The sequence below is a fragment of the Somniosus microcephalus genome, chromosome 5 (genome assembly GCF_052327205.1).
Source record: "Somniosus microcephalus isolate GS21.2 chromosome 5, FLI_Smic_1.0, whole genome shotgun sequence".
NCBI classification, from domain to species: domain Eukaryota; kingdom Metazoa; phylum Chordata; class Chondrichthyes; order Squaliformes; family Somniosidae; genus Somniosus; species Somniosus microcephalus.
This window is the reverse complement of record NC_140991.1, coordinates 14,741,400-14,767,061: the sequence shown is the minus strand read 5'-3', so window position 1 is coordinate 14,767,061 and position 25,662 is coordinate 14,741,400. Positions and strand designations below refer to the sequence as shown.

The window sequence follows — 25,662 nt, the reverse complement described above, 5'->3', positions numbered from 1 at the left end:
ATTTGAGCACCATCAGTAAAATAGACCACCTGCCATAAAAATCCAATATTGACAAGTTTAATAGTAAAAGATCTTCCTTCTGCCATCTTGGAATGATTTTTTTTGTTGCCAGTGGTATATAAATAAAATACCAATGTATGAAAGAAATGGGAAAGAAACATTCATGATTAACATTCCCGTATAGCGAGAAAAAGATGCAATTTGGAATACCTGAGACTGCGTCACTGTGTCTACTTTTCTGGAGCAGGTGGTTTTATACGAACAGCATGATAGACCTATATTTTTGCGTATCTTTAAGACATTGGTTCACTGCAGGTTGGAAGGAACATCATGTGGTTGCATTTCTTCATGTAAAATGACCTTGGAAAATCCGAGATAGAGGCTGCACACCTCGATTTGTATCTGCATTAACGTCTTTCAGGTGAGACGTTAAACCGAGTCCCCATCTGCGCTCTCAGGTGGACGTAAAAGATCCCATGACACTATTTCGAGGAGGAACTGGGGCGGTCTCCCCGGTGTCCTGGCCAATAATTATCCCTCAACCAACATCACTAAATAAACATTATCTGGTCACTATCTCGTTGCTGTTTGTGGAACCTTGCTGTGCGCAAATTTCGCAAGTTGCGTTAAACTTGTAAAGGACCCTGGCCAGGCCTTGCCTAGAGAGCTGTGCACAGTTCTGGTCTCCATGCTATAAAAAGGACGGAGAAGCACTGGAGAAAGTGCAAAAAAGATTTACAAGAATGGTACCAGAACTGTGAGATTACAGTTATCAGGAAAGATTGAACAAGTTGGGGCTTTTTTCTTTAGAAAAGAGAGGACTTGGAAGTGACCGGATAAAGGTCTTTAAAATTATGAATGGGTTGAACAGGGTAGATGTGGAGAGAATGTTTCCACTTGTGGGAGAATCCAAAACCAGAGGCCATAAATACAAGATAGTCACTAATAAATCCAATAGGGAAATAAGGAGCAATTTCTTTACTCAGAGAGTGGTTAGAATGTGGAATAACAACAAAGTGCTGGAAACATTCAGCAGGTCAGGCAGCATTGAGGAGAGAGAAACAGTCAACGTTTCGGGTCGAACCCTTCGTCAGAACCTGATCCGCTGAGTGCTTCCAGCACTTTCTGTTGTTTCAGCTTTCCAGCATCCACAGAATTTTGCTATTGGGTTAGAATGTGGAACTCGTTACCGCAGGAAGTGGCTGAGGCAGATGGCTTAGATGATTTCTAAAGGAAGCTAGATGTGTACGTGAGAGAACAAGGAATAGAAAGATATGCTGAAAGGCTGAGATGAGGTAGATATAATGAGTGGAGACTCGTATGGACGATAAACACTAGAACAGACTAGTTGTGCCGATTGGCCTGTTTCCGTGCTGCATAGTCTATGTAAATTGACTGCAGTGTTTCCTACATTGCAACAGTGACTTTACTTCAAGGCTGTTGAGAGAAGCCAAAGAGGAAATAGCAGAGGCTCTGACTATCATTTTCCAATCCTCTCTGGCTACAGGTGTGGTACTGGAGGACTGCTAACGTTGTACCTTTGTTTAAAAAGTGAGAAAGGGATAGACCGATTAATTACAGGCCAGCCAGCCTAACCTCGGTGGTGGGAAAATTATTGGGATAACGTTCTGAGGGACAGGATAAATCTTCATTTAGAAAGACATGGATTAACCAAGGACAGTCAGCATGGATCTGTTAAGGGAAGGTCGTGTCTGACTAACCTGATTCAATTTTTTGAGGCGGTAACGAGGAGGGCCGACAAGGGTAATGCGTTTGGTTTAGTGTATATGGACTTTAGCAAGGCTTTTGATAATGTTCCACATGGCAGACTGGTCATGAAAGTGAAAGCCCATGGGATCCAGGGCAATGTGGCAAGTTGGATCCAAAATTGGCTCCGAGGCAGGAAGCAAAGGGTAATGGTCGAAGGGTGTTTTTGTGACTGGAAGGCTGTTTCCAGTGGGGTTCCGCAGGGCTTGGTACCAAGTCCCTTGCTTTTTGTGGTATATATCAATGATTTAGACTTGAATGTAGGGGGTATGATTAAGAAGTTTGCAGATGATACTAAAATCGGCAGTCATAGTCATAGTTATACAACACAGAAAGAGGCCCTTTGGCCCATCGTGTCCGCGCTGGCCATCAAGCCCTGCCTAATCCCATTTTCCAGCACTTGGTCCGTAGACTTGTATACTATGGCGTTTCAAGTGCTCATCTAAAAGCTTCTTGAATGTTGTGAGGGTTCCTGCCTCTACCACCCTTTCAGGCAGTGAGTTCCAGATTCCAACCACCCTCTGGGTGAAAAAGTTTTTCCTCAAATCCCTTCTAAACCTCATGCCCCCTGGTTATTGACCCCTTTACTAAGGGGAAAAGTTCCTTTCTATCTACCCTATCTATGCCCTTCATAATTTTGTACACCTCAATCAGGTCCCCCCTCAGCTTTCTCTGCTCCAAGGAAAACAACCCCAGCCTGTCCAGCCTCTCTTCATAGCTGAAGCGCTCCAGCCCAGGTAACATCCTGGTAAATCTCCTCTGCACCCTCTCCAATGCAATCACATCCTTCCTATAGTGTGGCGACCAGAACTGCACACAGTATTCCAGCTGTGGCCTAACTAGCGTTTTGTACAGCTCCATCATAGCCTCCCTGCTCTTATTCTATGCCTCGGCTAATGAAGGCAAGTATCCCATATGCCTTTTTAACCACTTTATCTACCTGTCCTGTTGCCTTCAGGGATCTATGTACATGCACACCAAGGTCCCTCTGATCCTCTGTCCTTCCTAGGGTCCTACCATTCATTGTGTATTCCCTTGCCTTGTTAGTCCTCCCAAAATGCATCACCTCTCACTTTTCAGGGTTAAATTCCATTTGCCACTGTTCTGCCCATCCCACCAACCCGTCTATATTGTCCTGTAGCCTGAGGCTTCCCTCCTCGCTATTTACCACTCCACCAATTTTTGTGTCATCTGCGAACTTACTGATCATACCTCCTACATTCATATCTAAATCATTAATGTACACTACAAACAGCAAAGGACCCAGCACCGATCCCTGCGGTACACCACTGGACACAGGCTTCCAATCACAAAAACAGCCTTCGCCACTAAGCCAATTTTGGATCCAATGTGCCAAATTGCCCTGGATCCCATGGGCTCTTACCTTCTTGACCAGTCTCCCATGCAGGACTTTGTCAAAAGCCTTACTGAAGTCCATGTAGACTACATCAACTGCACTACCCTCATCCATGCACCTAGTCACCCCCTCGAGAAATTTAATCAAATTGGTTAGACATGATCTCCCTCTGACAAAGCTATGCTGACTATCCTTGCCTCTCCAAGTGAAGACTTATTCTGTCCCTCAGAATTTTTTCCAATAATTTCCCTACCACTGATGAGCTGTAATTCCCTGATTTATCCCTACTACCCTTCTTAAATAATGGTACTATGTTAGCTGTCCTCTGGCACCTCCCCTGTGGCCAGAGAGGATATGAACATTTGTGTCAGAGCCCCTGGAATCTCCTCCCTTGCCTCACACAGCAGCCTGGGATACATCTTGTCTGGGCCTGGGGATTTATCCACTTTTAAGCCTGCTAAAACCGCTAGTACCTCCTCCCTCTCAATACTAATTTGTGTGATTGATAATTAAGAAAAAAGCTGTAGACTGCAGGAAGATATCAATATACTGGTCAGATGGGCAGAACAGTGGCAAATGGAATTCAACCCGGAGAAGTGTGAGCTAATGCATTTGGGGAGGGCTAACAAGGCAAGGGAATACACATTAAATGGTAGGACACTGAGAAGTGTAGAGGAACAAAGGGACCTTGGAGTTCAGGTCCACAGATCCCTGAAGGTAGCAGGACAGGTAGATAAGGTGGTTCAGAAGGCATACGGAATACTTGCCTTTATTAGCCGAGGCATAGAATACAAGCACAGGGAGGTTATGCTTGAACTGTATAAAACACTAGTTAGGCCACAGCTAGAGTACTGCGTGCAGTTCTGGTCACCACATTACAGGAAGGATGTGATTGCACTAGAGAGGGTGCAGAGGAGATTTACGAGGATATTGCTTGGACTGGAGAATTTTAGCTACGAGGAAAGACTGGATAGGCTGGGGTTGTTTTCTTTGGAACAGAGGAGGCTGAGGGGAGACCTTATTCAGGTGTATAAAATTATATGGGGCCTAGATAGAGTGGACAGGAAGGAGCTATTTCCCTTAATAATATAATATAATAATCAACTTTATTGTTAGTGCACAAGTGCAGTACAACGAAATGTAGGCTTGCGGCTCCTGAGAGTGTACATTTAGATTAAGACATTTAAACATTCAACATTTCATTTGGCTTGTAATACATAAACATAATAAAGTGCATTGGCAGATGTGCAGGCTTTAGAGTTTATTTGTGGAGTTCAGTAGGATGACAGCCCTGGGAAAGAAGCTGTTCCTAAATCTGGTCGTACGGGTGCGAATGCATCTGTAGCGTCTCCCAGATGGCAGGGGGGCGAACAGACTGTGGCTGGGGTGGGTAGGGTCTTTGATGATGGTCCGTGACCTCCGTAAACAGCGTTTCTGGTATATGTGCTCTGTGGTCGGCAGCCGGGTGCCGGTAATGCATTGGGCAGTTTTGACTACCCGCTGCAGGGCTTTCCGGTCATAGTAGCAGAGGGATGAACAACCAGGGGGCATAGATTTAAAGTGATTGGTAGGAGGTTTAGAGTGGATTTGAGGGGAAATTTCTTCACCCAGAGGGTGGTGGGGGTCTGGAACTCACTGCCTGAAAGGGTGGTAGAGGCAGAGACCCTCATCACATTTAAAAGTGCTTGGATGTGCACTTGAAGTGCCGTAACCTCCAGGGCTACGGACCAAGTGCTGGAAAGTGGTATTAGGCTGGATCGCTCTTTGTCGGCCAGTGTGGACACGATGGGCCGAAATGGCCGCCTTCTGTGCTGTAAATTTCTATGATTTCAAAAAAAAAGTACTTCATTGGCTGTAAAGCACTTTGGGACATCCCGAGGTCGTGAAAGGTGCTATATAAATGCAAGACTTTCTTTTATTTCTACCTTGAACTGTGCTATAGGTTGTCCATTGCATCAGCCCATATAATTATTTTGCCTTCTCCAACATCAACTCTGATTTAAGCTTTCTCCCCCACCCACCCCTCCTCTTTGGGGGTCGACAATAAAAGCTCTGCTGTCGTTTAACAGTAACTGGTGTTCTTGCACAGGCGACTGGATAAATCAACTGGGATAAGATTAACTGACACCATGTTGTACCTTGCCCATTTGCTTTTTACAAACGTGGCATTTACTTTATATAGTGTGTAAGACTGCACTTGTTGTTTGAGTTATCTGGGCAGTAAACACCACTCTTTCCTCTGGTTAGGGAGTCAGTTGATGAGGGGTATTAATCTAAAATTGTCATTGGGAGTAAGGAGTTAGAATGTAGTCATTTCTTTAGTGTGGAAATGAAGAACTTGCATTTATGAAGTGTCTTTCACATCCTTGGGATATGCCGAACACCTCACAACCAGTGAATTACTTTTGAAGTGCAGTAACTTGTAGGCCTACACGGCGGCCAATTTGCGCACAGCAAGGGCATACAAAGAGCAGCGAGAAAAATGACCAGCTAATTAGTTTTGGTACTGTCAGTAAGAGACCGATGTTGACCAGAACACTGAACTCCCAGCTCTTCAAATAGTGCCGTGGGTGGTTCTTCGTTCACCTGAACAAACTGGTAGATCTTTGGATTAATGGCTCCTCGGAAAGGCAGCATTTCCAACAAAGCAGCACTCCTGAAGTTAGCCTAGAATATGTGCTCAAATGTAGGTTGTGGGACCTGGATCAGTGACCTTTGCCTGAGGTGAGGAATTATCACTGAATGGTAATGGAGCATTGACTGCTTTACCACAGCGAGTAGTTAAGGCAGAGATCTTTGAATTTTTTAAGGGGAAAAGGTGTGGATATAGCAGGGCAGTGGGTTTAGTTTTGGATTGTTCTAGAAAAGAGCTGGCATGATTGGCTGTATGGTGCCATTTTGTGCTTTAAACTCTTATGAATCTTTGTTTCTCCCCCTGATTTTGCTTCCCCAAAAAATGACATTGTTCTGCATGGTTTCTGATTTGGATATTGTGTATAATTTGCTGTCATCAGTGACGGGGCAGCCATTAGCGACTGTGCAGTAAAGGAAGCAGTGCTTCTGAAGGAGTCTGAGACCCACCAAAAGAGGTGGTTTTCACCAGCATCTGTACCCCAACCCCCCCATGACACAGGATCTTGTGGAACTCCTGAGGTCAATGTAAATTGTTCCCTAACTCTCCAATATTAATGCTGACTGCACTAAATACAGCAGTGAGCTCACTGACAGCTCTTGCCCAGAGACTGCAATATTTTACAAGTCTTAAGTATTTCTGCAAAATGTTTCTTTTTGTTCAGATTGATTTAATTCAACGTTTAACTGGGCTGTTGCTTTGTATCTCGAGTCTGCAGTTACTCAGTATTCTGACATGAACAGCGATTTTGTGGCAAAGCAGTTCTCTAACAGAGTGATGATTGTTAGTCAGCTTGCAGACAGACATCAACGACAAGTCTATTTACACTGAATTCTGGAGGTATTCGTGCAGTGGAGCACGGTCCCTTTTATGTGTTAAATAGTGCGTGAATTCCAGTACCCAGTGGGAGATGGCATTTAATTTCCCGCATTCTGCACAGTTCCTAAATCCATTCACGTCGAAAGCGTTTACTGCACTTTCCAACTGGATGAGTTGCACTTTGCTCCAGCCAATAAAACAAAACTCTTCAGCTCTTGCTTCTAACCACAACTGTTACTAACTTTTTTTATTTGTTTATGGGATGTGGGCGTCGGTGGCCAGGCCAGCATTTATTGCCCATTCCTAGTTGCCCTTGAGAAGGTGGTGGTGAGCCGCCGCCTTGAACCGCTGCAGTCCGTGTGGTGAAGGTCCCACAGTGCTGTTAGGGAGGAAGTTCCAGGATTTTGACCCAGCGACGATGAAGGAACGGCGATATAGTTCCAAGTCAGGATGGTGTGTGACTTGGAGGTGGTGGTGTTCCCATGCGCCTGCTGCCCTTGTCCTTCTAGGTGGAAGAGGTCGCGGGTTTGGGAGGTGCTGCCGAAGAAGCCTTGGCGAGTTGCTGCAGTGCATCTTGTAGATGGTACACACTGCAGCCATGGTACGCCGGTGGTGGAGGGAGTGACTGTTTAAGGTGGTGGATGGGGTGCCAATCAAGCGGGCTGCTTTGTCCTGGATGGTGTCGAGCTTCTTGAGTGTTGTTGGAGCTGCACTCATCCAGGCAAGTGGAGAGTATTCCATCACACTCCTGACTTGTGCCTTGTAGATGGTGGATAGGCTTTGGGGAGTCAGGAGGTGAGACACTCGCCACAGAATACCCAGCTTCCCTGGCTGCCATCTTGGGCTAAGTCTGGAGTTGTTGAACCATTGAGCTCTTACTCAACTCTGAGCTAAGCTTCTTCCCATACATCCAATCTAACTCCCCATCCCTATTGGAAAGAAAGAATGAACTTGTATATTTATATAGTGCCTTTCAGGGCATCCCAGTATTGGGACCTTAATCTACATCATTCAGTTTGAGGCTTGACATCTCCACTGCACAAATTTCAAATCTTATGCCAGGTTCACTTCTACACAAAGCGACTCCATGTCCCCTGTTCTGGTCAAACTCCGCTTGCTCTCTGTGCCTTAAGCAACTTTATTTTGACCTTTTCAAACTCTGACATGGTCTCCTGCAATCTTGCCTTCCTGATGTCATTTGTGTTCTCATCATTTGCTGTTCTGACACTGGATCATTTCCCCATTCCCTCTGCTCTACTATTGTGGCTGTTCTTTGTCACTATGTTTGTCCTTTCCTAAATCCTTTCATGCTTTCAAAATCCCCCTAAAATCCCCTTTGACCAAGCTTTTTGTTGTGCTCAGCAACAGCTGTTTACCTCTACCCTGTGAAATGCTCCGAAATGTGTTTCTTGTGACGAGTTTCAGAAATGTAGGTTCCGATCACAGCAAAACCTATGCCCTCTCCTAAAGTGGGGAAGGGTGATCAGGTGGGGCTTCAACTGCAGCCCAGGAGCGGGGAAAACTAACAAAAAAAAATCAACTCTTGACCTTGTACTTCTAAACTTGTGTGAATTAGAAAGTAGCACCAAACTTTAGACAGCCTTATTCATACAGCTGCCATTTTGAACCTTCTGGTTTTTAGAATGGTACTGTGAAAATCTAGAGCTCCTGCTGGATTAACACAGTGAGAAGATATTAAAAAGAAAAAGACTGTTTGGTCTTTCCATCTCCTTGCGCCCAAGACGCACTCTTTGGACCCACTGAGACTCTCTTACTTGGACTAGCTCTACCACTGCCATTCGAATCTAGTGTTATTCGTTTGATTATTTTTAACATTTAGGTGACCGTCTCTCACAGTCCCTGTTTAGCTGAGTTTAGAAACCTCAAATGATTGTTGTGAATATTGTTTCTCTTCTGTTCAGATGTTACAATGCCACTGATTTGTGAACATGCTGCTCGATTTACGTGTTTGAACATTGAACAGCCCTGATGTAGTTGGACGTGTGTGTATATTAGTGGCGCATAGATGTGGCTTCTATTCAATCTGAAGATAATTCCTTCAACACCACCCCAAACAGAATTGAGTCAGTATTCGAGTCATCAGGTTTCGGTTAGCAAACTGTGCTGATAAAACTTGGCCAACTCACCAATGCATTCTTGTAGTTTGTTTTCTGTAATGCACAATGGAGTACATAGGATTACTTAAGATGTACGGCACAGAAACAGGCCATTCGGCCCCTTACACAGTCCATGCCGGTGTTTATGCTCCACTCGAGCCTCCTCCTGTCTTTCCTCATCTAAATCTATCAGCGTATCCCTTCTCCCTCATGTGCTTATCTAACAGTCCTTTAAATGCATCTATACTATTCACGAGTTCCACATTCTCACCACACTCTGGGTAAAGAAGTTTCTTCGGAATTCCCTATTGGATTTCTTGGTGACTATCTTCTATTGATGGCCTCCAGTTATGCTCTTCTCCACAAGTGGAAACACTCTCTCTGTATCCACTCTATCAAAACCTTTCATAATTTTAAAGACCTCTTTACATTCTTTTTTCAAAAGAAAAGAGACCCAGCCTGTTCATCCTTTCCTGATATGTATACCCTCGCATTTCTGGTATCATCCTTGTAAATCTTCTGCATCCTCTCCAGAGCGCCTCAATCCTTTTTATAATATGACGACTAGAACTGTACGCCATATTATAAAAAGGATATAGAGGCACTGGAGCGAGTTTGATACAGGTTTAGCATAACTGCCCTACTTTTCAATTCTATCCCTCTAGAAATAAACCCTAGTGCTTGGTTTGCTTTTTTTTATGGCCTTGCTAACCTGTGTCGCAACTTTTAGTGATTTGCGTATTTGTACTCCGAGATCCCTTTGTCCCTCTACCCCACCTAGACTCGCACCCTCCAAGTGATAAGTGACCTCACTATTCTTGCTACCAAAATGTAATACCTCACATTTATCTGTGTTGAACTTCATTTGCCAATTATATGCCCATTCTGCAAGTTTATTAATGTCCTCCTGTAATTTGTTGCAGTCCTCCTCAGTATTGCCCACCCCCCCAATTTGGTGTCCTCCGCAAATTTAGAAATTGTGTTTTTGATTCCGAAGTCTAAATCGTTAATGTAAATTGTGAACAACAGTGGTCCCAGCTCTGATCCTTGCGGAACACCACTACCCACCTTCTGCCACTGTGAATAGCTACCCTTTACTCCTACTCTCTGCTTTCTGTCCTGAAGCCAGCCAGCAATCCAGTCTGCTACTTGTCCCCTGACTCTGCATTCTCTGACCTTGTTCATCAGTCTATTATGGGGAACCTTATTGCAGGTCTTTTGAAAATCTAGATAATCTAGAGTGAGTTCTTAGAGCATACTGGCCACCAATTATCAATCTCTCCAGTGCCCACACGAAAGGGTTTTGATGATGATCTAATTGCATGTGATCAGTCGATTACTGGAAAGCGTATGGTTTGTGTGTTTATTTCAGGGAGGGAAGGGCAGTGTATTTCTGAAATTTCTAATTTGGCTGTTGTGTGCTGAATTCTGCTTCTCTGAACGAAGGGCCATAAAGTCATGTTTTAATTTTGGATAGTTGTCTGGAAAGGGCTGGCCCGTTATCTGGCTGCTACATACCGTGACTCAGCTCAACGATAATCTCGTTTATAGGGGCTATAAAATGTTCAGTAATCCTCTACTATTTTGAAACTTAAAAAATAAAAATTTTCTTTACTCAACATAAATGTTTTACGGTATGAATCTGCGGCAGAAACACTCCCCTGACACCAATGTAACAGCAGCTTAATTTTAAACATTGTGTTTGAACCCAGAACTTCGCTGGTCTATAACGAAGCACTTGGCTTTCATTCAGCTGGGTAGCACGTATGCAGTGCTGCTATTGGTATAGCGTTGTGCTATCGTTGACCCACGAATTCTGTAATTGCATAACCTCACTGGCGGCATTTCTGTAACATCTCTGTTCGGGGAATATGAGGATCCCCTGGGAGTTGTCGCTTGCCAATATTTTTGGATAAACTGTCTTAAGTTTCACGTTTGGACAGGTGTCCATATACCTTAATAGATGTATAGGGAAATTGGGTTTTTTCTCTCCAATCTTCTCCCCTCTCCTCTTCTGACCATGTTGAATTGCTGGAGTACCATTACAAAGGGCGATTGCACTCTTTGGTACTTCACCTAAGTGGTCACTACAGGCTAAAGTATCTTGGCAGTTAAAATTGAAATCCAATATGTTAGGAATTAAGCAAAGTAACAATGTACAGCAAAAAGTGGTTATTCAGTGCTTTAAAAAAAAAAAAAAAAAATTCAAATGAAGCACCTTTTGAATTAAGAGTAGACTATTAGTTTGAGTCTTGACTGAGTGAGTGTAAACAGGGAAAGTGTTACATAGAAACATAGAAGATAGGAGCAGGAGTAGGCCAATCGGCCCCTCTAGCCTGCTCCGCCATTCAATGCGATCATGGCTGATCATCCAAATTCAGTACCCTGTCCCTGCTTTCTCCCCATATCCCTTGATCCCTTTAGCCTTAAGAAATATATCGAACTCCTTCTTAAATATATTTAATGAATTGGCCTCAACTGTCTTCTGTGGTAGAGAATTCCACAGGTTCACCACTCTCGGTGAAGAAATTCCTCCTCATCTCAGTCCTAAATGGCTTACCCCTTATCCCTTGCTGTGTCAGTGCCACGATCGTGCCCTTGTGAGACGTCCACGGTCACTTCAGGGGAGGGTTTGGTGATCACCCATCAGCAACTAGGTTATCCTTTTCTCCCCCCCCCGCCCACCCCCAAAATAAAACACTGGTGCTGAGGCCAGTCCTGTTGTTGGGCCCTCACTGCTTTCCTGGTTGTGATAGCTGCCTCCGCACAGACTGGGTATTGAAACCTGGACTTTTCTGGTTTCTGTGTTTCAACTTTCAACTAGTCGTGGGATAAGCTTATTGAGCCTTCAGGAGGAACTGAGGAATTTGTTTTTATAGTTATTGTATTCATTAAGTTTCATCGTAAACCTAGATTTGGCCATCACTAAGCTGACTTTTCTGTATATTTATTGGTAAGAACTGTTCTTATGAATATCTTGTCATGTATATGGCGACAGTGCGTATGTTTCTAGTGCAGATTCATTGGAATGAGGAACAGGAACAAATTAAAACTGTAATCTGAGGAGCTGAAATGAAGTGAAAAATTTAGCTGAAATTAAGTGGAAAAAGTGTAACTGGTCATAGAAAGTCCAACCGCAGAAGTGTGTGTAATAGGGTTGTGTGTAATAGTCTTCCATCCAACTTGTATTTAATTGCTTCCCGAAGTGTTATAGGAATTGCTAGACGAGAAAGACTTATTTAGTTCACTGTCTACCATTCTGGTAGTCACATGATACACTGATAATGGAGTTGTTGACTAATTAATCTTGGCAGTCAATCTCCCAGTTCCTGCTACACTTACCATTAGTTCTGTTAAGCAACTTTTGGGAGAACATCCGTGTTTGTGGCTGTCACATGACCTCATTTTGGATTTTTGGAGTAAGGAGCTATAATTGATAAGCGGAAGATGACCAAAGATCTGACCCGTATGATAGATTTCCTTTGTGTATTTCCATTGACTGATTCGAGAATGCAGATGGAATGTACTTCGGGGTGAATGATGTTCATGTGCACATGGAAAACCAAATACTGACTCCGCTGCTTCTGACTCTAAGTTGCAAATTAAGGGTTACCAGTTTAAAAGCTGAAAAAATACATACACCCCAAGCACACAATGTATACTTAGAAACAGATTTTTTTTTCTGATCTTATTTTTGGGCTGTTAGTTATGGTGCCCATTTATGTGGTGATCACATGATAATGTATGATTGAATATAATCTGTGGCAGATTATCAGGAAATTCAGGTTTCATATGAACAAATGCCAGTAGAAGTTGTAAAAAAAAATTCTCTCAATTCCTGGTATAATTGTGCTCCCAGTAGAGGCAAGTTTAAATGTCAGCCCTGCTGTCATCTATTTGTTCAGCTTGTAATTTAGCTAAATATGAATTTGAATATGAGGCTGAATACTATCAGTATCTGAAATGTATTTTGTTGAGTATTTGCTTTGCAATGTAGTTTTTTTTTTAGATCTGCCCAAAACTGGGTGATCAGCCAGGTTATGGTGAATTAAATAAGTCAAATTCACTTTATTGTATGGGATTCTGGGAATTTACAGTGCACTTTGGCTGGTCACATTCTGTGATTCTATGCATTTAGAATTTGAGCCACTGTTTTATGGTGCTTAAATAAGTGAAAGTGTGTTTTTAATTACATGAGATTGTGGAATTTTGCAGGGTGTTTTGGGGATTATAGCATGGTACATATCAATGGCTGGTGAGAGTATGCTCACGACCACTTAACATGCTTCGCTTCAGTTTTCCAAAAAGATCTCTGGCCAAATGCATATATAGGTCACAAATTTAGGGGAAGAAAGTGAGTTATGGTATTTGTGATGAGGCACGTTGTTATATTTTTAAAAAATAGGCTAAAATGCAAGCTGTCGTTCTTCACTAAAATTCAAAAATACAGACAAATTTGGTCAGCTGAGGTCTGGAGATTAGACAAATAAAGGGGGCTTTGTTCTAGATGAAATTTAGGATATGCATTAATTAATCCTATGGTAATTGGTATTTTCGGTGCCGAATCAATGCTCTTTTTGCCAACACCTCTGTTCAGAAATTTAGGTTTTGCCGTTTTAATTTAAATTTTTTCCATCTAGTACTGTAGCTTGCACGTATCCGTGCCTATATACAAGCAGCAAAACTGGTGCTGGAGGAGCATGGCACTCATTTATTTAGTATCTGGTCTGAGTACAGAAATTGTGTATGGGCAGTATATCTTGTGCACAAATGGTATCCATACTAGTGTTTGTGTTCCCATTGGAACTTGTAATGTTGCAAACCATTTGTTACTTTGTCAAAGAAGCAGCTTCACAGAGCATTATATTGACAATTCTGTAACATCAACCCCCCTGCCACCCTCTTTCCCAACTCCCCCTCTGGATTAATTGATCAGCTTGGGGACATTAGAGGTGTGGAATTGAATAAGTCAATAATTCAATGTCATATGTAACTCACTGTACTTCATTGTGTGAAAAGCTTTGAGATATTGAAGTGATATGAGGCACTGTATAAACACCAATATTTTATTCATGAGGCTGCTGTAATTGAAGTTTCCATGATGCAACGTAGTGAACTGTACGAAGATCAAAAGTGCTGACCTTTTACTTTCTCCACTGTCCCATTTCAGGTTTGAAGTTTATTGAGGCTGCTATTTATAGACCAGTTTTGTGTAGGGTCTTGTGACCAGCAGGAGTAAATTCCAATGTTATGACTACCCTTGATGCAGTGAAGACTCATGAAACTTCAACTGGAAAATGAGTACATTACTGGTGCATGTCGGGTATAAAGAGGCAGTTATGCTCCACTTATTCGGCGTGTTCTGTCATTCAGTCAGTCTGTGTACTGGGGTCTTAAGTGCTTATATGGATAACCAGCATGGATCCCATGGCTGAGAGGTTTCAGTTGTATGGCGAGAACGGGGGGCTCCTGTCAGTAGAACAAGAAGTTTAAAAGAAGATCTGATGGAGCTGCTCGTAGTTATGAGGAACTTTGATCAGGTAATTTGGAAAAAAGCGATTTCCATTGGTCAGTGAGTCTGCAACTAGACCGCATCAATGTATCGCCTAAAGAACAAAGGGAGGGCTTGGGAGAAAACATTTTGTGCAGTGGGTCGTTAAGACATGGTATGCTAGAAACTGGTGGGATCATAATTCATAATCGCTTTTAAAAAAGGAAGTGGATAAATATTTGAAGAGAAAAATTGAAAGTGGCTGGGGAAAGGTCAGGGGAATGGGACGAAGTGGGCCGTTCTTTCAGAGAGTCGGCGTTGGCACGCTGGGCCGATTAACTGCCCTCTGTTCTAAAACTCTGATTCTATGTTTCAGTCAGCTGACTTTCCAGATTTATGCTCTAGGCCAACGGCTTTCAGGGATTTTGGGAAAAATCATGTGACATGAAGTAACTTAAGTAGGTCAAGCAGAACAAGTGATGACAATAATTACTGCCTCAGTGTAAAAGCCGAGTTCAGTATTGCAAGACCTGGGTTTGAGAGAAATCCAGAGCACTCTACTATAAGCCCCTTTAATCTTGTACCGATTGCATATTCCTTGTAGCTTGCTAAATCTTTGTGTGTAAATTCATATGTGAAAATATTTTGTAATGTTCTGGCATCTGTTTCTTCCCCTCCCCTTCTGCCCCAGCCCCCCCAGTCTGTTGAGTGGGTCATTTTTGCAATATCTGAAATTGAAAGCCAGTTGGCTTGTTTTTGTCTGTAACACTGTATAAAGTGCCTCTAATTCTGACACACAGCAACTTGCATTTGTATAGCACCTTTAACATAAACATCCCAAGGCACTTCACAAGAGCGTGGCACCAAGCAACATGAAATATTAGGACAGGTAGGTGCTAAGGGGTGTCTTAAAGGAGGTAGAGAGGTTTAGGGAGGGAATTCTAGAGCTCGGGGCCCAGGTAGCTGAAGGCACGGCCACCAGTGGTGGAGTAATTAAAATCTGAGATGTGCAAGAGGCCAGAATTGGAGGAGCACAGAGACCTCGGAGGGTTGTAGGGCTGGAGGAGGTTAGGGTGGAGTGAGGCCATGGAGGGATTTGAAAACCAGAATGAGAATTATAAATCGAGGCGTTGTCCGATTGGGAGCCAGTGTAGGTCAGTAAGCACGGGGTGAGGGGTGATGGGTGAATGGGACTTGCTGTGAGTTAGGGTACGGGCAGGGTGAATGGGACTTGCTGTGAGTTAGGGTACGGGCAGGGTGAATGGGACTTGCTGTGAGTTAGGGCACGGGCAGGGTGAATGGGACTTGCTGTGAGTTAGGGCACGGGCAGGGTGAATGAGACTTGCTGTGAGTTAGGGTACGGGCAGGGTGAATGGGACTTGCTGTGAGTTAGGAGACGGGCAGCAGTGCTTTGGATGAGCGCAAGTTTATGGAGGGTGGAAGATGGCAGGCCGGCAAGGAGAGGATTGGGTTAGAGGTAACAAAGGCATGGATGAGGGTTTCAGCAGCAGATGAGCTGAGGCAGGAGCGGAATTGAGCTATGTTCCGGAGGTGGAAATAGGCGGTCTTAGTGATGGCACGGATATGTGGTCGGAAGCTCATTTCCGGGTCAAATAAGACACCAAAGTTGTAAACGGTTAGGTTCAGCCTCGGACAGTGATCAGTGAGAGGGATTGAATCGGTGGCTAGGGAATGGAGTTTGTGGCGGGGACTGAAGACAATGGCTTTGGTCTTCCCAATATTTAGTTGGAGTAAATTTCTGCTCATCCAGTACTGGATGTCGGACACGTAGCTGACAAATTAGAGACAGTGGAGGGGTCGAGAGAGGTGGTTCTGAGATAGAACTGGTGTCGTCAGCGTATATATGGAACCTGACGCTGTGTTTTTGGATAATGTTGCCGAGGCACAGCATGTGGATGCGAAATAGGAGGGGGCTAAGGATAGACCTTTGGGGGACTCCAGAGGAAAAGGTGCGGGAGGAGAAGCCATTGCAGGTGACTCTCTGGCTACAGTTAGATCAGAAGGGAATCAGGCGAGGGCAGTTCCACACAGCTGGGTGATGGAGGTGAGGCATTGGAGGAGGCTGGTGTGATCAACTGATTCAAAGGATGCAGACAGATTGAAAAGAATGAGTGATAGTTTAACACGGTCACAGTCACATAGGATGCAACTTGTGACTTTGAGGGCTGTTTCAGTGTTGGGGCGGAAACTTGATTGGAGGGGTTTAAACATGTTTTTTTTTAAATTTGTTTATGGGATGTGGGCGTCGCTGGCAAGGCCAGCATCTATTGCTCATCTCTAACTGCCCTCGAGAAGGCGGTGGTGAGCCGCCGCCTTGAACCACTGCAGTCCGTGTGGTGAAGGTGCTCCCACAGTGCTGTTAGGGAGGGAGTCCCAGGATTCTGACCCAGCGACGATCAAGGATCAGCGATATATTTCTAAGTCAGGATGGTGTGTGACTTGGAGGTGGTGGTGTTCCCATGCGCCTGCTGCCCTTGTCCTTCTAGGTGGAAGAGGTCGCGGGTTTGGGAGGTGCTGCCGAAGAAGCCTTGGCGAGTTGCTGCAGTGCATCTTGTAGATGGTGCACACTGCAGCCACGGTACGTCGGTGGTGGAGGGAGTGACTGTTTAAGGCGGTGGATGGGTTGCCAATCAAGCGGGCTACTTTGTCCTGGATGGTGTCGAGCTTCTTGTGTTGTTGGAGCTGCACTTATCCAGGTAAGTGGAGAGTATTCCACCACACTCCTTACTTGTGCCTTGTAGATGGTGGAAAGGCTTTGGGGAGTCAGGAGGTGAGACACTTGCCGCAGAATACCCAGCCTCTGATCTGCTCTTGTTGCCACAGTATTTGTGGCTGGTCCAGTTAAGTTTCTGGTCAATGGTGACCCCCCAGGATGTTGATAGTGGGGGATTCGGCGATGGTAATGCTTTTGAATGTCAAGGGGAAGTGGTTAGACTCTCACTTGTTGGAGATGGTCATTGTCTGGCACTTCTGTGGCACGAATGTTACCCGTCACTTATCAGCCCAAGGTTGAACGTCGTCCAGGTCTTGTTGCATGCAGGTATGGACTGCTTCATTATCTGAGGAGTTGTGAATGGCGCTGAACACTGTAGTCATCAGCGAACATCCCCATTTCTGACCTTATGTTGGAAGTTGTGGGAAGGGATTTGGGAGGTGATAACATGTCGGAGGGGAGGAGGACCATACCTGACGAAAAGGAACCATTAATATCAGCTAACAGAGTGGTCAGTAGTTCAGTGGGAATAGGGTCGAGGGAGCAGGAGGTGGATCTTGTAGAGGGCGTTAGGGAAGATAAGAGAGAAACTCGAGCAAGATGCAAGTTCAGGGCTAGGGCAGGGGGGGAAAACCTCGGAGTTAGTTTGGCTTGGTGGGCTAGGGGAAGGGAGGAAGGGTCGGCGGGAATCCAGAGCGGGGTATAAAAGTCCCCAGAGACCAGGTAAGGCCTCACAGTGTCGGCGGGAATCCTGAGCGGCAGAGCGGGGTATAAAAGTCCCCAGAGACCAGGTAAGGCCTCACAGCGTCAGCGGGAATCCTGAGCGGCAGAGCGGGGTATAAAAGTCCCCAGAGACCAGGTAAGGCGTACCAGTCTCTGAACTCGGAGGGAAGGAGAGAGGTAAAAAGTAATCCAAGTGTGACGTCACCAGAAAGCGGGTAAGTGATTGGTTGGTGAGTATTTCTCCCTTTTAAGCTTAAATCTCTTTGGTTTATAGTTTCTAAGGTGTGATATACACCATCTAGAATCGGGGCAGAGGATATTTAAGAATAATATTAATACATTTAATTAATTACATAGAATGGGAGATCAGGCGATGTGTTGCTGCTGCAATATGTGGGAACTGGTGAACACCATTGATGCTCACGGTGATCACATTTGCAGTAAGTGTTGGCTGCTCGAGGAACTCCGGCTCCGTGTTGAAGAGCTGGAGACCGAGCTTCAAACACTGAGACACATCAGGGAGGGGGAGAGTTACCTGGACTCTGTGTATCACGAGGTAGTCACACCAATTAGATTAATTAATTCAGATGTAGTCCGTGGCCAGGGTGTGGTAAACCACTGTTTGTATTCCTGTTTGTCCTGTTTGTATTCCACTCTGGACATGCCTGGACATGCCTCGGCTGACTCCTCCCACAGGTCCTAGTATAAAGGTGACTGCTCCCCAGCCCTTAGTATCATGGACCGGTCGACCACGCGAGGCAGACCTCCATTCTGTTGTTAATAAAAGCCTTTGGTTACTCTTCTAACTCTCAGTCTTTTATGAGTAATTGATAGCGCATCAATTTTATTAACAACATTTTTATAATGGAGAAGATCCTCACACCAGCATGCCTGGACTTAGATCATCGGGAGGCGGACTCATCCACCAAGTTTACTCACTGGCTTAAGTGTTTCGAAAAATTCCTGACCGCCTCCGAAGCAATCAAATCGGACGAGGACAAACTGGATGTCCTGACCTCCAAAGTGAACCACCGAGTGTACTCGGTCATCCAAGACGCGACCTCGTACGCGGACGCTATCAAGCTCCTCAAGGACCAGTACACGCGCCCAGTGAACGAAGTGTACGCCAGGCACCTCCTGGGGAGTCGTAAACAACAACCTGGGGAATCGACCGTGGAATACCTTCAGGCACTGTCTGTGCTTGGCCGGGCCTGTGGTTGTAAGGATGTAAAGGCCGCCGTGTACACAGAGGAACTTATCCGGGACGCTTTTGTAGCGGGCCACAGATCCAATTACACCCGACAGCGACTGTTGGAGCAGAGTAACCTCGACCTCAACAAGGCCTCTGAACTCGCACTATCGTTGGATGCAGCCTACCAGGGCATGGATGCCTACTCCTCTGCACCGTGGACGCCGCGGGGAATGACAGCCTGGGACACGGTAGGACCGCCTCATAGCGCCGTGCCACCCCAGCCACACCCCAACAACGGCCCAACTACCGCAGCAGTGTCCCAAGGCCAGACAGCAGTGCCCCAAGGCCAGAAATGCTACTTCTGTGGCCAGGCAAAACACCCCAGAGCGCGCTGCCCGGCGAAAAACGCGATCTGCTCGGGCTGCGGGAAGAAGGGACACTACGCTAGCGTCTGCAGGGCCAAAGCCACCCCGAACCCCAGCAGCGCCGCGTGTGGGCCATGCGGGCCGCCATCTTGGACCTCCCCGGCCATGTGCGAATCACCGGTACAGCAGCCATTTTGGACGCCTCCAGCCACATGGGGATCATGGACGCCGCCATCTTGGACGACAGCCGGGACGCAGCAGGCCCCCGACACCGCCTCATCTGATACCCGCAGCGACACACCGACCCCTACGCTGGCATCCGTTACACTGGACCAAGCGAGACCGCACCAACTGGCCAGTTCCACAATGGACATTAAGGTAAATGGTCACGATACAATCTGCCTTTTTGACTCTGGGAGCACGGAGAGCTTCATCCACCCCGACACGGTGCGGCGTTGCTCTCTCCCAGTCCTGCCTGCGCAACAGCGGATTTCTATGGCCTCCGAGTCCCAGTCGGCGGACATCGGCGGCTACTGCGTGGTGACACTCGTAGTAGACGGGACCGTGTACGATCATTTTAAACTTCTGGTCCTGCCTGACCTCTGCGCTGCCGTCCTGCTGGGGTTAGATTTTCAGTGCCACCTTAAAAGTGTTACGATGGCTTACGGTGGACCCCTACCCCCACTCACAGTCCGCAGCCAGCAGCTTCCAAACTGCCCGCCGCGCACCAGGTGCAACCTCTCCACACTCAGTCACCCCCCCCCCCCCCCCCACTGTTTGCTAACCTCACCCCCGACTGTAAGCCCATCGCCACAAAGAGCAGGCGATACAGTGCCGGGGACAGGGTTTTCATTAAAACCGAAGTGGAGCGGCTCCTGAAAGAAGGGATTATTGAGGGCAGCACCAGCCCCTGGCGAGCCCAGGTTGTGGTCGTTAAGACCAGCGAGAAGCAGCGCCTGGTCATCGACTACAGCCAGACAATAAATCGCTACACCCTGCTGGACGCCTACCCACTCCCCCGTATAGCTGATATGGTCAACCAGATCGCGCAGTACCGCGTCTTCTCGACCATTGACCTGAAATCAGCGTACCACCAGCTCCCCATCCGCCCTGAGGACCGCCAGTACACTGCCTTTGAGGCAAACGGCCGCCTCTATCACTTCCTTAGGGTTCTCTTTGGCGTCACCAACGGGGTCTCCGTCTTCCAAAGGGAGATGGACCGGATGGTAGATCAAAATGCGTTGCAGGCCACTTTCCCATATCTGGACAATGTGACCATCTGCGGCCGTGACTTGCAGGACCATGACGCAAACCTCGAAAAATTCCTCCGCACCGCCCAACTCCTAAACCTGACATATAACAAGGAGAAGTGCATATTCCGCACAAACCGCCTCGCCATCCTTGGCTGTGTTGTGGAACACGGAGTCATCGGCCCCGACCCCGACCGGATGCGTCCCCTTATGGAACTCCCACTGCCTCAAGGCCCTGAAGAGGTGCCTAGGGTTTTTCTCCTATTACGCCCAGTGGGTCCCCTACTATGCGGACAAGGCCCGTCCGCTGATCAAGTCCACCTCTTTTCCCTTGACGGCAGAGGCCCGCTTAGCCTTCCACCGTATCAAGGAGGACATTGCCAAAGCCACCATGCACGCAGTGGACGAATCCATCCCCTTCCAGGTGGAAAGCGACGCGTCTGACTTTGCCCTGGCCGCTACCCTCAATCAGGCGGGGAGACCCGTGGCCTTCTTTTCACGAACCCGCCAAGGCCCGGAGACCAGACACTCCGCTGTTGAGAAGGAGGCCCAGGCGATTGTGGAGGCTGTGCGTCATTGGAGGCACTACCTGGCCGGAAAACGATTTACCCTGCTCACTGACCAGCGTTCAGTTGCTTTTACGTTTAACAACAAGCAGAGGGGCAAAATCAAAAGTGACAAGATCTTGAGGTGGAGAATCGAACTTTCCACCTACAACTACGAGATCTTGTACCGGCCCGGGAAGCTAAATGAACCCCCGGATGCGCTATCGCGTGGCACCTGCGCCAGCGCGCAGATCGATAGACTGCGGGCCCTCCACAATGACCTCTGCCACCCGGGGGTCACCAGGTTCTTCCACTTCATCAAGGCCCACAACCTGCCTTACTCTATTGAGGAGGTCAGGACCATGACCAGGAACTGCCAAGTCTGCGCTGAGTGCAAACCGCACTTTTATAGACCAGACAGGGCCCACCTGATAAAAGCCACTCGCCCCTTCGAGCGCCTGAGCGTCGATTTTAAAGGGCCTCTCCCCTCCTCCGACCGCAATGTGTACTTCCTCAATATTATTGATGAGTATTCCCGTTCGCCTTCCCCTGCCCGGACATGACCAGTGCCACGGTCATTAAATGTCTGAACAACCTCTTCACCCTGTTCGGCTTCCCCAGCTATATCCATAGTGACCGGGGCTCATCGTTTATGAGCGACGAACTCCGTCAGTACCTGCTAACTAGGGGTATTGCCACAAGCAGGACCACCAGTTACAACCCCCGGGGGAACGGACAGGTGGAAAGAGAAAATGCGACGGTTTGGAAGGCCGTCCTGCTAGCCTTAAAGTCTAGGGGCCTTCCAACCTCCCGCTGGCAGGATGTGCTCCCCGATGCGCTCCACTCTATTCGGTCACTGCTCTGCACTGCCACTAACGCCACCCCTCATGAGAAAATGTTTGTCTTCCCAAGGAAGTCCACATCAGGGACGTCGCTACCGCCATGGCTGACGTCCCCAGGGCCGGTCCTACTGAGAAGACACGTGAGGACCCATAAAACGGACCCCCTGGTCGAGAGGGTCGACCTCCTCCACGCCAACCCCCAGTATGCTTACATTGCATACCCGGACGGGCGGGAGGACACAGTCTCCATAAGAGACCTTGCACCCTCGGGGGCCGCAGTAACCCACTACCCACTACCACCCCCCCCCCCACGATCCGATATCCAGCCCCAGCAGACGGCAGGCCTGGGCCCCGCGACCCGCTCGACATCTACGAGGACGACACGCCTGTGCCACAGCCTACGCTGGACTCGACGCCGGAAACTTCACTACCCCTGCCGTCGCCACGCAGATCACAGCGGCAGACAAGACCTCCGGAGAGACTCCAATACACTAACTTTTAATACACTTCACCCCGCCGGACTCAATTTTAAACAAGGGGTGAATGTGGTAAACCACTGTTTGTATTCCTGTTTGCCCTGTTTCTAAGGTGTGATATACACCATCTAGAATCGGGGCAGAGGATATTTAAGAATAATATTAATACATTTAATTAATTACATAGAATGGGAGATCAGGCGATGTGTTGCTGCTGCAATATGTGGGAACTGGTGAACACCATTGATGCTCACGGTGATCACATTTGCAGTAAGTGTTGGCTGCTCGAGGAACTCCGGCTCCGTGTTGAAGAGCTGGAGACCGAGCTTCAAACACTGAGACACATCAGGGAGGGGGAGAGTTACCTGGACTCTGTGTATCACGAGGTAGTCACACCAATTAGATTAATTAATTCAGATGTAGTCCGTGGCCAGGGTCAGGATGGTGTGACTAGAAGTGAGGCAGGTACGGGGATCCAGGAGGTAGTGTTGGAGGAGCCGCAGCGTTTGCACTTGTCCAACAGGTTCGAGGCTCTTACTCCCTGTGGGGACAGGAGCAGGGACTGCAGGGAGGATGAGCAACCTGGCCACAGCACCGTGAAGCAGGGGGCCATTCAAGTGGGGGGAGTTAAAAGAAATGTTGTAGTGGTAGGGGATAGTATCGTTAGGGGGATAGATAGAGTTCTTTGCAGCAGAGAGCGAGAGTCCCGAAGGCTGTGTTGCCTGCCCGGTGCCAGGGTTAAGGACCTCTCCTCTGGACTGGAGAGAAACTTGGAGTGGGAGGGGGAGGCTCCAGTTGTCATGGTCCATGTTGGTACCAACGACATATAGGACAAGGAAGGAGGTTCTGCTGAGGGAGTTTGAGCAGCTAGGGGCCAAATTAAAAAGCAGAACCACAAGGGTAATAATTACTTGAGCCACGAGTGAATTTGGCTAGGACAAATAAAATTAGAGAGTTAAATGCGTGGCTCAAAGACTGGTGTGGGAGAAATGGGTTTTGCTTCCTGGGACACTGGCACCAGTACTGGGGCAGGAGGGAGCTGTTCCGTTGGGATGGGCTTCACTTGGCCAGTGCTGGGACTAGAGTCCTGGCGGATCATATAACTAGGGCTGTAGAGAGGGCTTTAAACTAACTAGTAGGGGGGAGGTTTCTAGAGAGCAAATAATAAAAATGACAACAGAGAAGGTAATAGACTTAGGTAGCAGTGGGGAAATTAAAAACCAGAGCGTGTCAGGAAGGGGCAGAAGGTATGGAGTAAAAGGTAAAGTAATAAAAAGGGCAAAAGCAGGAACTAAGTGTCACAAAACATCTTTGAAAGTTCTCTATCTGAATGCACGTAGCATTCGTAACAAAATAGACGAGTTAATGGCACAAATAACTACATATGGGTATGATCTTGTGGCCATTACAGAAACATGGCTGCAGGGTGACAATGCCTGGGAATTAAACATACCAGGTTATTTAACGATCAGGAAGGACAGGCAGGAAGGAAGGGGAGGTGGGGTGGCTATGTTAATAAAGGAAGGAATCACTGTAATACAGAGAAATGATATTGGGTCAAAAGATCAGGATAATGAAACAGTTTGGGTGGAGGTAAGGAATAATAAGGGGAAAAAAACACTAGTGGGTGTAGTCTATAGGCCTCCGAACAGTGGCAACTCTGTTGGACGGAGTATCAATCAGGAAATAGTTGAGGCTTGTAATAAGGGAACATCTATAATTATGGGGGATTTTAACTATCATATTAATTGGACAAAACAAATTGGGCAGGGCTGCCTTGAGGATGAGTTCATTGAGTGTATTAGGGATGGGTTTCTTGAGCAGTATATAACTGAACCGACCAGGGGGCAAGCAACCTTAGATCTGGTCCTGTGTAACGAGACAGGATTAATTAAAAATGTCCTAGTAAAGGATCCCCTTGGAATGAGTGACCATAACATGGTTGAATTCCATATTCAATTAGAGGGTGAGAAGGTTGGATCTCAAACAAGCGTGCTAAGCTTGAATAAAGGAGACTATGAAGGTATGAGAGCGGAATAGAGTAGAGTGGATTGGGAAAATAGATTAAAGGGTAAGATGATACATGATCAGTGGTGTACATTTAAGGAGTTATTTTACAACTTCCAAAAAATATATATTCCACAGAGAAGAAAAGGGTGTAAAAGAAAAGACAGCCATCCGTGGCTAAGTAAAGAAATTAAGGATAGTATTCGACTAAAAACAAGGGCATATAAGGTAGCCAAAACTAGTGGGAGGATAGAGGATTGGGAAAACTTTAAAAGACAGCAAAAAATAACAAAAAGATTGATTAAGAAAGGGAAGATAGATTATGAAAGTAAATTAGCAAAAAATATAAAAACAGATAGTAAGAGTTTTTATAGTTATATAAAAAGAAAAAGGGTGGTTAAAGTAAATGTTGGTCCCTTAGAGGATGAGACCGGGAAATTAATGGTGGGAAATATGGAGATGGCAAAAACACTGAATGAATATTTTACATCAGTCTTTACAGTAGAAGACACTAAGAATATCCCAACACTGGACAAACAGGGGGCTAAAGGGGGGGGGAGGAGCTAAACACGATCAAAATCACTAAGGAAGTGGTACTCGGTAAAATAATGGGACTCAAGGCAGATAAATCACCTGGACCTGATGGCTTACATCCTAGGGTCTTGAGGGAAGTGGCGGTAGGGATTGTGGATGCATTGGTAATAATTTTCCAAAACTCCCTGGACTTGGCAAAGGTCCCGGCAGACTGGAAAACTGCTAATGTAACACCCTTATTTAAAAAGGGCAGTAGACAGAAGGCTGGAAACTATAGACCGGTTAGCCTAACATCTGTGGTAGGTAAAATTTTGGAGTCCATTATTAAGGAGACAGTAACAGGACATTTGGATAATCATAATTTAATAGGACAAAGTCAGCATGGTTTTATGAAGGGGAAGTCATGTTTGACAAATTTGCTGGAGTTCTTTGAGGAAGTAACGTATAGGGTGGCTAAAGGGGAACCAGTGGACGTAGTGTATTTAGACTTCCAAAAGGCATTTGACAAGGTGCCACACAAGATTATTGCTTAAGATAAAAAATCACGGGATTGGGGGTAATATTCTGGCATGGATAGAGGATTGGCTATCTAACAGAAGGCAGAGAGTTGGGATAAATGGTTCATTCTCAGACTGGCAATCAGTAACTAGTGGTGTTCCGCAGGGGTCAGTGCTGGGTCCCCAACTCTTTACAATCTATATTAACGATTTGGAGGAGGGGACCGAGTGTAACATATCAAAGTTTGCAGATGATACTAAGATGGGAGGGAAAGTAGTGAGTGAGGAGGACAAAAAAAACCTGCAAGGGGACA

General features: G+C 46.3%; 1 protein-coding gene across 3 annotated transcripts in view; it reads left to right on the top strand.

The window, feature by feature from the left end:
* LOC147116902 (protein lifeguard 1-like) overlaps positions 1-25,662 on the top strand; it is a 79,994-nt gene that overhangs the window by 5,906 nt on the left and 48,426 nt on the right. Inside the window, exon 1 of one of the 3 annotated variants that reach the window (XM_085987351.1) lies at positions 14,080-14,232. The exons of the other annotated variants lie outside the window; for them this stretch is intronic. The gene's annotated coding sequence lies outside the window, so the exon portion shown is untranslated. Of the gene's footprint in view, positions 1-14,079; positions 14,233-25,662 lie in introns of those variants that run through there. 3 annotated transcript variants of the gene reach the window in all.